The following is a 6,245-nucleotide window of genomic DNA, read 5'->3' as shown; positions in this document are numbered from 1 at the left end:
TAAATTCAAATATGACTTGTAACTTGAAGATTATTTAGTATAATCTAATATTCATTTTCTAGGCCGACTTTTCTAGTTTTTTTGGTCATTTATTCTGTTACACTATATATTATTATTTGATTTCGTACTTTATTAAATAAATTCAAATACTTATTTAGTGAAACTTTAAAAGTGGACACTATTTTGTAAGCGAAAAAATTAAGACGATTAAAGACGTATCTGTATTGAACTGATACGTCTAATTTTTCCAACTTAAAAAAATTAAAAACATCAAACATAAATAACATTTTATTTCAAAAGCAAAAACAGTAGTTTAACTATTATCTGAAGCTGACCGGCCAGTGTAGGGGTCGGGGATCAGGGTTCTTGCATAAAGGTGCTAGGTTCGAATCTCGGGCAAGGCATGGATGTTCTTTCATTCTCTGTACTATCTGTCTTTACTGTGGGGACAACGTTGACCCACCTAATATGGTGCCCCTGGAAAAGTGGCCAACAAATTTGCCATTAAGACGCCTGTATGAGGCCTGTATTGTTCGCTGGTCATTCCCTAGGCAACCATTGGAAAAAACACCCTATTATTTTAAAAAAGGAGATGCAAAACGAGACATTATATACTCATAGTGGATAAAGGATCACCCTCAATGGCGAAGGTTGCATTCGTAATTTTAAGTATTTTCAAGTCGTAAGCAAATGAAGTTTAAAATCGATCACTTAATCACACTTTTCTCTTATAACTTTTAGACATGGATGTGTGGTGGAACTTTAGAAATCATACCTTGTTCTCATGTTGGGCATGTTTTTCGATCAAGAAGTCCGTACGTTTGGAAACCAGGGGAGAATGTGTTTCGGACTAATTGCATACGTCTAGCTGAAGTCTGGTTGGATGACTACAAGCAGTTATTTTATAAGAGAATAGGGTTAGATGCGGTAAGAAATTTGTTCTAAACTCTCTGAACCTCAACTTTTCAAAGGCATTAGAAAACGTAATAAATTCATAAAAATTACAAATCTATGTTTATTGGTAAACTCAATACTTCTAAAAGCTAAGTTCTTTGTAATATACAGTATGATATTTTTAATTATGCTCAAATGTAATGAAACTTTAAGTTAGGCTTTAAAAACATCATTCACAATGCTTTAGGTATTGTGCTAAAAATATTTTCCGAAACTTTAAACTTCACGGAGAAAATTTCTAGTAAAAATACCGTACTAATAAGGTAATAACATTTCTGGTAAAAAAAAAGCACTTCTGCCAACTAAACTAAATTAAAAAACAGCAAAACTAAAATATGCGGTATTTAAGCTATTCATTTGTTTATTTTTTCCTTTCGTGTGGTAACGGTAAACCGAAAATTCTAATTTTCAAATATATTGTACTAACTGCAACGTATTTTGTAAAAATATACAATTGGAAATGAAGTTTAACCGATTTAATGATTTTAATCCCATGACTAAGTTATCTTGATTAAATTAGAACGTTTTTATACATTTACAATCACACATCATGTTATTAAAACCATAGTTTACTGTTAATTTTACTATAAGTCATTACCAAAGCTCTTCGGTGAAAATGACCAGGCTTTTTGGTGTTCTCATAGAACAAGAAACACAGGAAATATTACCACGTTCTGAGAATTTTTATAGTACTCCTTTCAGCGCATTTACCAAAAATATTTTAAAATTAAATTAAAACTTCATGGAGAAACTCGTTTATAAAATTTGAACTAGTATCACATATTTGAACTATTATCACTGAATAACAAATCCGTTTCTCAGGCGAATGAATTGTTATTGAGTTCTATTTCAAAGAAATACATTTATTTTTAATTTAAATAATATCAAACACTATATTAAATACAATTTTATACAAATATTTAACATTAAAAATATGGAACGCTAAAAAAATGTAACATACATAATGCAACATTAACGTACATTATTTTGAAAGAAATTTTATTTTAAACATTTTAAATTGCAATATTCAATTATGATTCAAAATTTTATGCTATGTAAACACACCCTATATATTAAAAAATCATACTTGAAATTCCTATCCCTAGTTTTCAGGAAAAAAAGTGTTTTTAAATAAAGTGGTAGCAACTTGGTAAACTCTTTACATCTTTACATATAATTTACAATACATGAGTTAGTAACTGAAATTTTTCACACATAATTTATATTTAAAAAAATTTAAAATAAGAATATAGAATCATTATTTTTATTAAATCTTTTAAATTTCTGTTTTTTTTAAATTATTTATTTGAAATTAACTTTTGTCATTTTTTTACAGTATAGAGTTGTTCAACAGGTAATTTATTTATTTTCTTTTTCCACAATTTATTATAAAGTGCACCTTAGTCGGTAATGCGTTAAGTAATTCATACTGGAATGGATTACTTTAAAATAACTGTTTTATTTAAAAATAAATCTCCTTGATTTAAAGAGTAATATATATCTTGGACTAAAAACTAATATAACTTAGTTTAACACTTTTTTTAAAAAATTTATTATGTTTGAATTTTGAGAGCGAAGTACTTTATTTCTTTAAGTAGACAAAACAGATGAAGTCATACATCCTAGAGTTGATATATTTCGTTTATTTTTTATTTTATTTTATGACCACCGTTGAACAGCCGACCCAATTTTTGGGTTTACGACTACTAATGTTCAACGCCGTAGCCTTGTAATTTTGAACCAATCCAGAAGACAAGGAAACTCCTGGATCGCTACCCCCAGAGGTATTGGATATATTTCGTTGTAGTATAAAAACAAAACAAAACAAGAGAAAAGTGTTTCCTTTAAAAATTAAAGCGTTGTTCTAAAACATTAAAATATTAGGTACGCAAATAAATACAATTTAAAATGTTGATTGAAATTTTTGGTGAAAATGAAAAGGTTTAAAAAATGTTTTATTATTTAGAACGTCTATATGTTCACAAAAATGCCTACAGTCTTGTGTTAGAAGTTACTATTTCACATTTTAACAATTAGTTTTTAAAACGTAAATTTCTTTTTGCACTAATTATAAAATATTTTATTAAAAATAATGTCAACAATATTAACAGCATAACATTATGTCAAAAAAAATAAGTTTTATTAAAGCGGGAAGTTATTATTTTTTTTTCAGAAAAATTACGGAGATGTGTCATCTAGAATAGAATTAAGGAAGAAACTTAATTGCAAATCCTTCGACTGGTATTTAAAAAACATTTATCCCGAGCTATATATCCCTGCTGATCTTGTTGCTGAAGGTGAGGTAAGGTTGAGAATATTTTTTTATCATTTGTGCCGCCTTACATTTTCATCGATTTCATAATGCTTGAAAAAATATTATGAAAGCAGCTCTTCAAATTTACAAAATTAATTATTATATATATACACCAAAGAGCCAAAACATTATGACTACCCTCCATCTATAACAATGGGCTCGTCCAGGTTTTCATGGTTTCTCGTTCAGGAACAATGTTTTCATGGGACACATTTGGACCCATAATTCTCATAGAGCAATCTCTGACGTCTGTAAGCTACTTGAACATAGTTGCGGACCAGGTTCACCCATCATCAGTTTTTCCTGCGGGGGAAGGTCTTTACCAACAGGATAATGCACCGTGTCATAAGGGTCGAATCGTCATGGATTGGTTCGAGGAACATTCCAGTGAATTTCAAGTCATGTCTTGGCCCCCAAATTCACCTGACCTTAATCCAATAGAGCATTTGTGGTCTTACTTGGAAAACCAAATTCGTGCTGCCAAACTACCCCCTCGCAATGTGAGGGAAATTGCGGGACCAGTTGGTGAGCGCTTGGTACTAGATACCTCAGATTACCTATCAGCACCTTGTGGAATCAATGGCACGGCGGGTGTTTGCAGTTTTGAGGACAAAAGGTGGTCCAGCATGTTATTAGCAGGGTGGTCATAATGTAATGGCTCTTCGGTGTATATGTTTTTTTAAAGAAAGAAATTAGGTTCTAAAATATGAATGTAATTTTAGCAATGGAACATGATGAAAAATAAAACAGCATTTGCAAATTATGGTATTTAAATAAAAAGTATTAATTTGTGAAAAATACAATTTTTTTTAAAGAATAACTCTAAGCAATTTATTAATTTAAAACTCTGATTTTAATGTACTGAAATGCATTGTGAATCATTTAACAAATGCAATAAAAGTATTCCACTTAGTTTATTATACAACTGTTTCAATCTATGAAATATTTTTGTTCAAAGGATTTATCAATACCTGTATATTTTTAATTTGAAAATAAGAAGTGTGTCTTGAGATTGAGAAAAAGTATCATATAGCTTAATCAAAAGTGTGGTTAATGTGTGAACCTCCATCATGTTATTATACAAATACTCGAAATAACAATTCAGTAAAGCTATTCTGTAGCTTGTTAGCAGTCAGAGGAGGCATGGAGTTTAAAGTTCCACAATTTTTAGACTACGGAATGATTGTGTTAATATGTTCGCCTTCATTTTTCAAACGAGCTGATACCTATCGATCTTAAGCTGGGGGTAAGAATAAGGGTAACTTATGTTCAACTTTTTCTCAAAGTAAAATGTAATACCCGGTGAAAGTGGCTAATCCACATGGATATTACAGATATAAATATTGTTTTTCAAATCAAATAGCAACTTCTGTGAGGATCAGATTTTTGAATAAAATCATTGAAATTGCCGCTGATTTTTGATAGGTTAAAAGGGTTTTAGCTTTGGGTTAAAAAATACCACTTGGGTAAAAGTTTTAGCATACAAGAAGAAAGTTAAATGCTTTCATTACCAAAGCTCTTCGGTGAAAATGACCAAGTTTNCATTACTAAATATATATATATATATATGTAACTCGATGCTCTTTTGTCCTGCGATGTTAGTAAAGTGTTGGAGAATACATTACTAATGTACCTATAATTTTATTTTATAACCGTCGTTGCATAGTCAACCCAATTCTGGGTTTATGATTACCAATGTTCAACTTCATATCCTCGTAATTTTGAACCCAATCCAGAAGACAAAGGAGCTTCTGTATCAGTACCCCCAGAGGTGTTGATTTGTTATGGGAACATGGAGGGCTTTGTGACTCGACAAATTTAACGTGCGTCAGTCACCATTTACTACACGGGGAATCTTCAGCTGGCTGGGATCAAACCCATGATCTTTTCGATATGGACCTAGTGCCCTATCAACCAGGCTATTCCAGCCGTCTAATGTACATATAATGAAGCTAAGACCTTTCTATTAATTTTAATGATGATGGCATTTTGATGATGACCTTAACAAGATAATTTTTTTCCTTCTTACAGAAAAAGCAAAAAATAGCTTTTTTTCAAATTTTTTGAGCAAATTAGTAAGCAGAACTTCTTGCATGTAGCAATTCAATTGCCTTTCATTCTTTTTCCGTTACACCGCCCCCCCCCCTCAAAAACAGGAAGCCCATTGGAGTAAGTTTTAGAAACAGTTTTCCAGCTTGCGGCTGTGAAGCTAGAGATAGTACCTATCTCGTCAAGCATTATTAAAATTCGAACCAATACTCCAATTTGTTACAAATGTGTCAGAAAATTATTATATTATGATAAGTAAGGCCCGGATTTTGATGACATTTGCATTTTTTTGCATTTTTGGATATTTTTTGCCCTTTAGAGCATTTTTTTAAATTTATGGGGCATTTTTCCTTAAATTTTGGGGCGTGTTTTGCATTTTAAAAAATTTTTTAAGTTTTTTGTTAATTTTTTCAAATTTTTCTTATTTTTAATCAATTTTTATTATTACACTTGCTTCCAATCAATGAAGAAAATCTCTAGGATATTAACAGGTGAAGCAACATCTTTTCAAATTGAAGAAGAATTGTCAGTAAGTGAGGCTGTCTTTTTCAAGTACGCACCAATAACATCAGTAAACGTTGAAAGAAGCTTCTCCAGGTATAAAAACTTACTTTCAGACAAGAGACGCTCGTTTACATTTCAAAATATCAAAACACATTTAATAATCCAATATAATTCTGATATTTGGTAATATTATGAGATGGAAGCTGTTATATTCATTAAAGTTCCTATACAAAATGAAAATGTTTTGGAGTCAATATATTTCCCTTTTTTTTGTTATTTTAGGATATAAAACATATTTTTCAAGCTTTAACGAACGCAGAACAAGTATTGCATTGCTTTATATTTTTTGAAGTGACTCATAACAATTTTAAAGAGTAAAACATTATTTTAGTTCAATATTTTAACTTTATTTATTTCATGTCAG

The 6,245-nt window shown here is 30.4% G+C and overlaps 1 long non-coding RNA gene across 1 annotated transcript; it reads left to right on the top strand.

Moving 5' to 3' along the window:
- The first annotated feature begins 739 nt into the window (after positions 1–739).
- Positions 740–4,766, top strand: LOC122273210 (uncharacterized). The gene is made up of 3 exons (XR_011635981.1): positions 740–927; positions 2,291–2,308; positions 3,128–4,766. It is a non-coding gene; the product is annotated as an uncharacterized lncRNA (long non-coding RNA).
- The last annotated feature ends 1,479 nt before the right edge of the window (positions 4,767–6,245 follow it).

The sequence above is a fragment of the Parasteatoda tepidariorum genome, unplaced genomic scaffold (assembly GCF_043381705.1).
Source record: "Parasteatoda tepidariorum isolate YZ-2023 unplaced genomic scaffold, CAS_Ptep_4.0 HiC_scaffold_2974, whole genome shotgun sequence".
NCBI lineage: Eukaryota > Metazoa > Arthropoda > Arachnida > Araneae > Theridiidae > Parasteatoda > Parasteatoda tepidariorum.
This window is presented reverse-complemented; position numbering and strand designations above follow the sequence as displayed.